Consider the following 12,229-nt stretch of genomic DNA (forward strand, 5'->3'; position numbering starts at 1 on the left):
TATGTTTTCTATTAGGAGTTTTACAGTTCCAGGTCTTAATCTACTTTGAGTTGATTTTTGCGTATGGTGTGAGTTAGGGGTCCAATTTCATTTTTCTGCACGTGGATATCCAGTTTTCCCAACACCATTTGTTAAAGAGACTATCCTTTCCCCATTGTATCTTCTTGACACCCTTGTCAAAGATCAGTTGACCATATGTGTGTTGCTTTATTTCTGGGCTATTCTGTTCCATTGCCATATGTCCATCTTTATGCCAGTACGATACTGCGTTAATTACCGTGGCTTTGTGATTCAGCTTGAAATCAGGAAGTGTGATGGCTCCAGCTTTCTTCTTCTTTCTTAAGATCACGTTAGCTATTCTGGGTCTTTTGTGGTTGCATATGACTTTTATGATTTTTTTTTCTATTTCTGTAAAAAATACTATTGGGATAATAATAATATATTAATATAAAACAAAATAGACTTTAAGTCAAATACTGTCACAAGCATCACTACATTTCTGTTGCAGAAAAAATTTAAAGAAGTTTAACTTTCTGAGTTTATGATATAGTTCAGAAATAAGGTGAGAGAAAACCTTTAATGTCTTTGAACATATGTAATAGAATCAAAAATAAGTGGATCCTGTTAGAGGCTTCCTTTTATCAATGAAACTCATTCTTCACGGGAGTTTCTGTTTGTGTGTTTGTTTTTTAGTAAAATTAGTGATATATGCAAACAAAGTGCTGAAGAAAGATTTAAGTATATATAGGTTTTCAGAAAGTTCTACTTTCAGGAGATTGACAGCAACATTGTATAGTAGAAAAAGCACTTCCTTCACAACTTTTCTGAACCTCATTTTTTTCTACCTGTGGAATTGGATATTAATAAACATTGCCCTCCATTCCTCAGAGAAATACTAGGATTAAATAGAAAATAATTGTGGACATTGTTTCACATATGTTAGGCACTGTCATATTGTTTTTTGGAAATGATCTGGGAAAAGGAATTTGCAATCTGAAAAATATTTCCTCTGGCATAATAGCAGTACTGTTGGTTCTAGAGTTGAATAGACGTCAGATTTCTTTCTCTGAATTTGTCACCTCTGTGTTACTTAACCTTTCTGAACTTGTTTTCTCCTTTGTAAAAAGGAAGATATTTTCATAGGGTGGTTGTGATCATTTAAACAGTTGATGCCTGCGGAGCATCACAGACAATGCACAGTGCTCAGTAAGGGTAACTATAATCACTAAAATTCCAAGTCAATATAGAGGTAATATTCTGGAAGATCTTAAGGCTCTGATTAGGGGAAAAATGCGATATGAGCTCTATGAATAAATATTTTAAAATTTCAAAATTATTTTAAGACATGAGACCAAGTTATCCAGATTATTTGGTATGGCTCTTAAATTTACTAATTATTTGATTTCTGTAGGTTGTGCAGTATTGTGGAAAGAGCCACATAAGCCTGGGTTTGAATTCTGTACTGTGGTGCTATCTGGAGATACTGACCTTTAATTTTATTATTCATTAAATGGGAGTGGTACTACCTAGGATGGTTACAATGAAGAATATGTTAGGTAAATGATGCAAAGTGACTGGCGTTGTACCTGACAAATAGTAGATGCTTAAAATACATACAGAGGTTACTGAAAATAAATAATTTTGTGTATACATGTGATACAGAAATAATTTCCCTGTCATCAGTTTCATTGTTTTGTGCATAAATCCACCCAGGCATAGACAGCTGCCTTAGCGTCATTATTTCTGTTGTTAGAATCCTGTCTTCCTTGTGTACCTGTGCACTTTGGTGGAGGTTTATGTAGAGCTCACAAGTGAAACTAAACATATGACGTAAGTCTCTGAGAATATTGTCCACTTAAACTTTATGTGTGACTTCCCTCACTTGTTAAAGTATTTTTGAAATAAAAATAAATTTAGTTTGTGAGTATGTCCTGTAAAGCCAGTTTCGATCCTAGGAAGTTTATTTTGTCTTTTGTTTGCTTTGGATTTAGCACAGTTATGTTTTACAGATTAACTATATTCTTTTGACTTGGAGGAATATTAGAGGTAGAAGTTAGATTAAATCACCCTAAATCAATAGAAGTAACGCTAGACCATCTCAGCAGGTGAACATCTCTGTAGCTTTTAAGAATTTGTAACGAATGTGATTGGACAACCGCATTTTTCAGAAGATTATACTGTTCGACAGTAGTCACAGAGGTATATGTATGTGTGTATATATGTGTGTGCGTGCGTGAGCGCATCTGTGTATACACACTCATGTATCTACATACACACATGCACACACATACATACATAGCTTTTTACAAGTAGGCTTATCTCAGGTTTACCAGGTAATTCTTTAGAAGTTTTAAATTAAAAATGTTTTAATTACAAAAATTTCCTTTAGAGATCTCAACCTAAGATATAAATAATATAAGTAAAAATATATGAATAAATTTTAAAATATATTTTTTGAAATTGCTGGCTAATGAGTATTCTATTTTAGCTATTGCGTCTTACTGCATATGAATTACTCACTGTCCAGAAAAAAAGCCCAGTGGTTAAATATGTGGCCTCTAGCATCACACTGCTGAGTCAACTCCGTCTTCAACCGCTTAATCGCTGTGCGATGTTAGACAAGGCGGTGGTGCCTTTGTGCCTCAGTTTTCTCATCTGTAAAATGAAGACATTACCACCAATCACAGGGGGTCATTCTGAAGATTAAATTAGTTAACAAATATAAAGTGCTCAAAACAATGCCTCACACATGGTGAAAGCTCTATAAATGATGTTTATTATTTATTACATAGCTGACTAATTATCTATTGGACTTGTCTGAGACCTGTATGTTTTCTGAAACATTTTATCTCCCCTTTCACCCCATTTTTAATAATATTCTATTGTTAAATAAGAAGTTACATTGAAAAGGCATCTACCACTCTGCTCAACAAGAATGTGTTAAAAATATTTTGCATTTTCCTAAAGGATAGAAAAAGTATGCTATCCTGATTCTCATTCTCCTTTGTGGCCCAGCAGTTGTTCACATATGATATATTCCTACAACTGTGCTGCATAAAGAATGTGTTTTGGCATAGAAACTGCATAATTTGGAGAGGTTTTTGTTGATAATCTTAAACAAAAACAGTCAAACTCATTTCAGTTCCACTGGAAACCCAATGGGGGAATTGTTTTTGCCAAATGAGAGAAAAGACGCCAGCTTTTGAATTAGGAAGTATTTTCAAATGTTTATGTTGGGGAAAATGGAAGGAAAAGAACATTTGACTTCAGTGAATTTTTATCTACCAAATATTTAAAGCCTTGGAAAGACTGTTTCCACTGAACTGTTATGTTAAATAATAGCTTGTATTTTTTGTAGCTCATTACCATTTTCAAGCATTTTTACGTAAGTTGTTTTATCATATCTCTCTATAACACGTTTATGAATTAGTTAGGGCAGGGATTATAATCTACATTTTTAAAAATGAGAAAACTCAAATTTGGGCAAAGTGTCTTGCAGGTCACACAGTGGGAGTGTAAATGGCTGAACTAAGATTTAAACCCAGATGTTAGTATTTTCTCATAAATATGCTATACAACTTTTCCTACTATTGTTTGATTTTTCTTAGGGATTAGATTTAATATTGGATTTTAAGACATGATACTTGATTCTCAGTGATTGATTCACTTCTGTATTTGGAGGAGGCTAGTTTTCCATTATTCAGATTTTTTTATATATATTTGTGAACAGCTCCAAACGTTTGCTTTTTCTGCTCCCTACTCTGTCCTACCTGTTGGCCAGTTCACCTACTTATCAACACACCTCCATTCCCTTGAACAGTGAGGGAAATTAAACTAGTCAACTTGTAGCTTACCAGCTATACTAGAAAGGTTTAGTAATGAGTTCTGTGGGGTTTAAAGAATTCAGTGATCTAATTACTACAAATAATTGGAAATTGCCGTAATTTGGAGATAACTTTTCCTTAGGTATAGGATTCAGAAGTAGAATATCTGAGACATACCTAATAGTCATCTCGTTACTGGAATGTGCATGACTATATAGCATCCAGGTCTAAAGCCTGGTAGAGCTTCTGGTTATGTTCTGGTTCGGTGGTTCCGAATCCTGCCTGATCCAAATCACTCAGGAAGCGTGTTAAAACAGTTTCCTCCTCCTAACTTCCTGACGCAGTAAAGCTGGCTGTGTTTCCAAGAGAGTCTCTAGGTGACTGCGGTGCTTGCCCAGGCTGGAGAACCGTGGGCCCAGCACCTGTTCACAGCTTCCTCTGTAGTGAGGAGCATGGAGGACTCTTTTTGCTGATTTAAATTTCTCCTTCTTTTTTCGTTTTCATTTTGTTAACCTCTTCATAATCTGAATGGTTTTTTACTTTAGGCACAAAATGCCTTGAGCTCCAAGAAGAATAATGGCTGGCTCCTAATTTCCATGGGAATTGTATACATTTGGGTTATCCATGACTAACCTTTAAATACCAGGGTTTTTTCTCCCTTTATCTAAATAGCAAGGTCATTCATTCATTTATGTATTCATAAAGCAAACATTGAGTACCTACTATGAACTAGATATTGTGAGTGGCATTGGGCAAACATAAAATAAATAAGAAGATATATTCTCACTTCTCAGAAACACATTATGATAGTGTGTTGTAAAATATTAATGTGCCGTGGATGTAGACAATATAAGTAAATGTGTGAAGGAGATGTCTGGGTGGGTGCTTTAGGAGCGTGAAAGAGGAAGCAACCACTTGCTTGATGAGTGGAGGAAGACGTCACAGAGGAAGCAGCCTTTCATCTTGATCTTAATGGATGATTTTTCAGAAGAGAGGCAGGGCGTCGGAGCTTGTGTGGACATGAAAGAAGAACAGCATGTTCAGGGAACTGCTCAAGTTTCGTATGGTCAGAGTACAGAGCATACGGTCAAACCGGGGCCCAAGATGAGGACGAAATGTATGTTGAAATCACATCAAGACCCCTCTCCGTATGCCCAACTGTAGAATTTGAACCGTGTCCTCATACCAAAAACATCTTTAGGTGTTCAGATAATGCCGTCTCATTCTCACAGTATCATTAAGCAAATATATCTGACATCCCAAAGCTCATGTTAAGACCAAGGGTAAGGGTTTTGTAGTCTGTGTTTCTCCAGCCATTTTTCACCTTTCAGCATGTTTACTGAGCCCTTGAGCGTCGAATGCTTGTCAAACATAAAAAAAATACTTCTTAAATGTTCTTCCTGAACTTTCAATCTAGTTTAGCAGATGACATAAATACTTGAAAAGAACACAGTAAGAAATATCACAAAGGAATCCATAATTGCTGAAGAGTCGATGAGTAATAAGAGTTCAAAGGATGGAGAGAACTAAAGTCATCTATCTGAAAAGGCTTCATGAGTCCTGAGAGGGGACATGAGCTCAGTCTGAGGATGGGTTGGATTGGAATAGGTAGGGAAGGAGAAAAGTACTTTAAGTGGAAAAAAATTGAGCAGTGGCATAAAGGTGTGGAAATAGGGTCAGCAAAGCGTATTTGGGGGCAGCAAGTTGACCTCTTGCCTGGAGCTAGAGTTTCAAGTAGGGGAGCACAAGGGAGTATGACAGTAAATAAACGTGGCTTCTCAACGAAAGGGAACCTTCAGAAAACCTAGTAGGAAAGGCTGTTCCTGAGTTTACTTTTGATCCATCTTAGAGATTACACATAAAACTTAAACCTCAGCTGAACTTTAAAAAATAAATACTTTGTAATAGAAGAGTATTTCCTGGCATTAAGATACTTTCAAACACTACAGTCACTGCCAGCGATTTTCCAGCTTAAACCCATGCTGTTTAAATGCGTTGGAAAGAGCTTTAGATAACCTTTTATGTTTGGTTTAGACCTTTTTTTCAAGGAAAAAAATTGAAAAGTACAGCCATTGGCCCTGTATACATGAAGAGCATAATTGTCACATCTTCATTTGCTCTATGCCTGTGTTTCATTCTTTCTTTGCTTATAGCCAGAGAACTTAGGAATAATTGCTTCTTGCCTTGGGCCAAGAATGCAGCTATATAGATAAGGGCCACAACTCAGACATCAAAGATTAATATGAAAACATTTTCTGACAAAGTTAGAATCATTATTATTTTATATCAGTTTTTCCAGGTAAAAATTTCAGCTTTAACTGGACTTTTTAAGACTATTTTCTGATTTTAGAAAGCAACAACGTATAAAAATTGGAAGTTTTCCAGAAGTATTCATATGAAAGTAAGGATAAGTTGGTAGTTTTTATGTATTTTATTGTGATATTCTATTTCTACAAAGTTGTTAGTTTTCTACACATTTTGTGTCTTATTACTTTAATGTCAATACATACATGTTTCATTTTTCTGAAATGGTGCATGGTTATCTACTGTTACATTGACATACTATGACGCAATTTAACCATGCCTCTGTGGTTGGATATTCAAGTTGTTTCCTGATTGTATGTGTCTACTATATTTAAACTGAGAAGCAATATGCTTGCACCAAAGGTAGGTTATATGATCTCCTTTTGCAATGTACAAGCAGAAAATGGATGACAGAGGGTTGCTTTTCCTTCTTTATTTGTTTGTACCAGAACTCTCTATTGTTTACATACATTTTAGCCTCTGTGCCATTTTCAGAAGCTTTATTTGTCTCACTTACTTTTTGGTTTGGATAAGGCTTAAATATAAAATCCATCTGTGAAGCATATTGTATATCACATTACAGGCTAAAAACCCATTTTTAATTAAAACTTTATTCAGCACTCATGGTTCACTTTGTCCTGTTTTTATTTTGAAACTCTTCAGTCTTCTTTCTAAAACACATATGTCTTGTACATTTCAAGATGCTCCTTGTTGCTCGTGCCGAGCGAGTTTCTTTATGCCGTCAGCTCACTGCCATATGCTCCGGCTGTTCATTTTGCTTCCCTTCCTGGCATTTGTATAGGCAACATCTTGAATGTAATGCAAGTTAGTTTTATTTCTTTCTCTTGTATAGAACTTGTCAGAAGGTAAAATAGCAAACTGGAATCATTGAATGATTCTCTGGCATGTTAGGTTATACATGATTACAAACAATGTAGCCTCTCTTAAGTTCCTAATGTTTATAAGATATGAAGGGAAAATGTGTCCTGTGAGACCTCAGGTCTTGCCAGATATGAATAATTACACTTAAGATAGTATTGGTGCCAGTTGGCAATAGCACACATTATATAAATTGCAATTCTTTGGTATTGATTATTAAACCAAATGTGAAGATTGGGGGGAAAAGGAGGCATAAAAGTCAGATTATTCCTTTTGTTTTCAGCAACACCATCATGCTGTCATCTGGAAGTCTCTCTGCAGGATTGTCCACACACCTAAGTGGTTCTTGGGATAACCTGTGTTATACTTTGATTTAGGTATAGTCAGAGACGAACTAATTTAAAAAGTAGTGATGTTTAATTTGAATCTGAATTGGAAAAGGCGTTAGATCTGATGGCATTAGAAAGTGTGCTTTGCCTTTAAAGAAATTATTAATTGTAATAAGCTTTACATTCTTCCTAACATAAATTCCCCAAATAGTAAAACCCTCACTATTTGAACCCTGAATGAGTTCTGAATATCTGAATTTTTAAAATAGTTCTGTTATACTTTAAAGTATTTTTTCTTTTAGCTATTGACTGGAACATCTTCTCAATTTATCACGTGTTTCCTAACCTCCTTAAAACAGGTGCTGAATGTATTTTAATGCGTTCCTGATGCTTCTGGCATCAAGATGAAGGTCAGCCTTCTACTGGCCAACAGACGTGCAGGGCTGTGGAGGTGGAGCAGGGCTGTTTGTGTTGCCGTGACGGCCTCCACGCTCCTGTGGCTCTGTTTTGTTTTGTTTTCAGCATTTATGCTGCTTTGCTGTTTGTCCTTCCCTTGCTGACAATTGGCACATTTCATTATTTCAGAATTTCTGCTTCCTTTTTTTTTAAGATTGGCCCTGAGCTAACATCTGTTACCAATCTTTTTCTTCTTCTTCTCCCCAAACCCGCCCATTACATAGTTATATATTCTAGTCGTGAGTGCCTCTGGTTGTGCTATGTGGGACGCCACCTCAGCTTGGCTTGACAAGCGGTGCCATGTCTGTGCCCAGGATCTGAACTGGTGAAACCCTGGGCTGCCAAAGTGGAGCGCGTGAACTTAACCACTCAGCTACAGGCTGGCCCCACTTTTTCCTTTTCAAATTTTCTGTTTATGAAATAGAGTAGGCTTGGGGACCAGGTTATCAATTTGATATGATTATATAAAACAAAAATAAAAACGTCCTGTCAGGGACCTTTTAAGCATTGATATTATGTCATCATCTTTGACTATTAGGAGGATTTTTTGTGTGCTGCTTCTTCCATCTAGATGGATGAACTTGCTGTGTCCAAAGTGTGAACAGTCTCTCTCTCTCTCCAAAGTGAGTTAAACATTTAAGGATAAAATTACTTTGGCCTAATGTTCTAATTTCATATAAATTTTAACATGAGAGAGGCATAAATGCATTTAAACTACACTGAGATTCCTTTATATGATAACATACTATATCATACAGCTCCCAGCCTCAGATTGATTAGAATGCATGTCTCTAACTATAGTCTTGCATGACCTATAATGCAAGATTTATCATTATCCCAGACGTTTGGTACATTTTATTTAAGCTCATGGTGTTTCCTCTATGAAATGGAACCCTTTCTTCAATCACAACACAAATGAAACAGCTGAAATACAGGGCTCTGTATATTCTGTGCAGCTATTTTGAAATGGACTAATAAATTTTTTATTCCTTCAGCAACACTTGACCTTAATTTCCATAAATACATTCTGAATTGTATCCCTAGATTTATACAGTTGATGAGAGCTTTTCTCTCCCTGAGCTGAGACATGGGAATGCACGCCCGGCAGACCGCTTTAGTAGGTCACAGAAGGATTTCTTTGAAGTTTGTTGAGAACTTATGTGCTGGACACAGTGCTGGGCGCCAAGGGAAGGGGATACAGAGGTGAATGAAACTCCATCCCTGCTCTTGAGGACGTGGAGTCCTAAGGAGAAAGGCACAAACAGGTGGGCTACGCTTCAACATGGAAATATAAGTATGAACAAATATGGTCCTGAACTCTAGAGGCTGAAGGAAGAGTTAAAGAGAGAAAGGTGGGGTGGTGCGTAAAGGGGCTGGAGAAAATGCCCCTTTCCTGTCTAAGGAGTGAGAGAAATGCGCGTCCTCAGCTCCATGTGAGGAATACTAGGGCTGCGTCCATTAAACGTTTTTGAATGCTGTTACTATTCTCTCTTGGAAAAACAGAAAATAGCCAGGCACAGGGTACGCAGGGCAGTGGGAGGATAGGGAAGGGCCCAGGGGAAATCTTACAGACCTTTGAGCTGGGCCTTGAAGGATGCATGGAATTTCGGCAGGCAGAAGGACAGAGTAGGCAAGGGGAACAGCAAGAACAAAGGCAGGGAAAGTCATGGTTACAGAGATTATGACACTATCTATCCTGCCACAATTAGTTTTTGTATCTTCTAGCAGGGGAGGAGGTACAATGTAGCATCGTAAGAGCCCTGGCTTAGTCAAAGCGGCCTAGCTTGAGTCCTGTTGCCATCAAGCGCCAGCTGTGTGAGTTGGTGGCAAGGTGTGGAATCATTCTACACCTCCATTTCCTTATCTGAAAAAGAAAGTAACACTTATCCCTGGGGCTACCATGGTGCACAACTGTAGGAAACATCATTCACGCTGTACACAGAGGCCTACCTATCTCAGGTGAGTTGGGAGGATAAAGCAGGACAATACATATAAGACACTTAGCACAGTGGCTGGCACGTAGTCAGGGCCCAATCAACAATAGCTACTGTTGACTGGGCAGCTACAATTTTAAAGAATGAATCAGGGGCTGGCTTGGTGGCGCAGTGGTTAAGTGCGCATGTTCCACTTCGGCGGCCCAGGGTTCGCCGGTTCGGATCCTGGGTGGGGACATGGCACCACTTGGCAAACCATGCCATGGTAGGCATCCCACATATAAAGTAGAGGAAGATGGGCACGGATATTAGCTCAGGGCCAGTCTTCCTCAGCGAAAAGAGGAGGATTGGCAGCAGATGTTAGCTCAGGGCTAATCTTTCTCAAAAAAAAAAAAATGAATCCGTTTGAAATCCCTTTTATTTATAAAGGTTTATACAGCTCTATTCTTGTTAAGAATTCTGTGTGTCCCTGAGATTAATTTGAGGAGAATGCAAGATGTACTTTGCTTAATTTACTGGGCTTCCAAGATTTGTTGTAAAGGAAATGTACAAAGACAAAAACAAAACAACAAAAAATTAAATTCGTCTAAAAGGTTTTTTTTTCTAAAAGATTTTATTTTTTCCTTTTTCTTCCCAAAGCCCCCTGGTACATAGTTGTGTATTTTCAGTTGTGGGTCCTTCTTGTTGTGGCATGTGGGATGCCGCCTCAGCATGGCTTGATGAGTGGTGCCATGTCTGCGCCCAGGATCTGAACCAGTGAAACCCTGGGCCACCCAAACAGAGCAGCAAACTTAACCACTCGGCCACGGGGCCGGCCCCTAAAGGTTTTAAATGACCAGTTTTTTTGTTCTCAATCTTGGTTCATTGGATTCGTGCCAATGCATAGAAGTCTCAAATATATTTATTTTTACTAATAAAACCTGTCTTCTTTGACCATCCGAGTGTTTCCATTTGGAACTTTTTCTAGCACAATTTTGTGACCCTGAAGTTTAAAGAGGTTCATTTTTTCTTCCCTGTTTATGTCCAGAAGCAAGGCTGTTTAGAATGGATTAGTTGATTAGAACATCTGACTCAGAAAATGGGACAGCTGTGAATTTGCCTGAAGATTCAGAAACGTGGCTAGGGGACAATGATTATGACCAGACTTCAAATGTCAGCAAACACTTCAGGGTCACAGGAGAGAGAAAATAAAACACCCAAGTTTAATGACTTTTGCTGTGGGGGTCTTTGGGGCAGCTGGAATGGAATTATTTGCTGAACACATGAGAGTCTTTTTGTTACTTGTCCAACTGGATTAATTGAAGCCTGTTAACACTCTGTCTTGTAAAACAGAAAATAGCCATTAGCTACTCACCAGGGCATGTGGAGAATGCAGAGGTTGGGGGCTGTCTGTGGAGATCTAGCCAGCATGGTTTGGGATTATAGTGATTGCTATGACTAGGTGAAGTCAAAGGAGCTTGGTTAGCCGTTTACACCGCTGTCTCAGGTTGGATTCAGACACTGAGACTGGAGTCTAGTGTGCAGGATGTTGATCAGGGAGTGCCCTGGGTCCACACCAGTGAAAGGCAGGACTCGAGAGTGGGCAGAGGGACAAGTTGCGCTGCAATGTAGATCTGATAGCAGTCTTGGCCAACCCCACAGGGGGGTCTGGACCCATCAGAGTGGTCTCACGTTAGGCTAAAATGGTTGTGCCTTTGGACTTATGAGTCATTGGCTATGGACTGCCCTCGGAAGGGTAGGACCTCAGGCAGGGATGCTGTGCAGCTGAGGAAGTCTCTGATGGGCTGACAGTGGAAGGCCGCCTCCCCACGGAACTGCCAGCAGCTGGGGCAACAAGTCCTGTCCTCACCTCCACCTCCAAGTTCTATTGTAACATACGTGATCCACATCACTTCCCAGAGCCTTACTGGACAAACAGACTCCTCCTCTCCCTTTCCCAGTTTCCCCCACAAAATAAAGTCTCAAGTAACTCACTATCCAAAAATTACCTACACCACTGGGCAGCACTACCATCCCCAACGCAAAAACACAGTTCTACTTGTTCCACGAAGTAGGTTGTATTTCTCCCAAGCTGAAATTATAAGGAAGTTTTGCAGCCCTGATCTCTTCACCAGGCTTCAGACCCATGGATACAAATAATTACTTGGCAATTCTAGTGGCATATCTTACAGGTGCCTCAACATCAGTGTGCTCAAATGTGAGCTCATCATTTTACTACATTTGCTTTAGCATATATCCATCCACCAGTTCTTATTTTTTATTGTGATAAAAAATATATATCAATATTTATAATTTCAACCATTTGAAAATGTACAATTCAGTGGCATTATATGTGTTCACAATTCTGTGTACCCATCACCACTATCTATACCCCAAATTTTTTCATCATCCCCAACATAAACTGTACCCATTAAACAATATCTCCTCCTTCCCCCCTCCCCACACCCGCTGGTAATCTCTACTCTACCTAGTGTCCCTGTGAATTTGCCTATTCTAGGTACCT

Source organism: Equus przewalskii, chromosome 2 (genome assembly GCF_037783145.1).
Source record: "Equus przewalskii isolate Varuska chromosome 2, EquPr2, whole genome shotgun sequence".
NCBI lineage: Eukaryota > Metazoa > Chordata > Mammalia > Perissodactyla > Equidae > Equus > Equus przewalskii.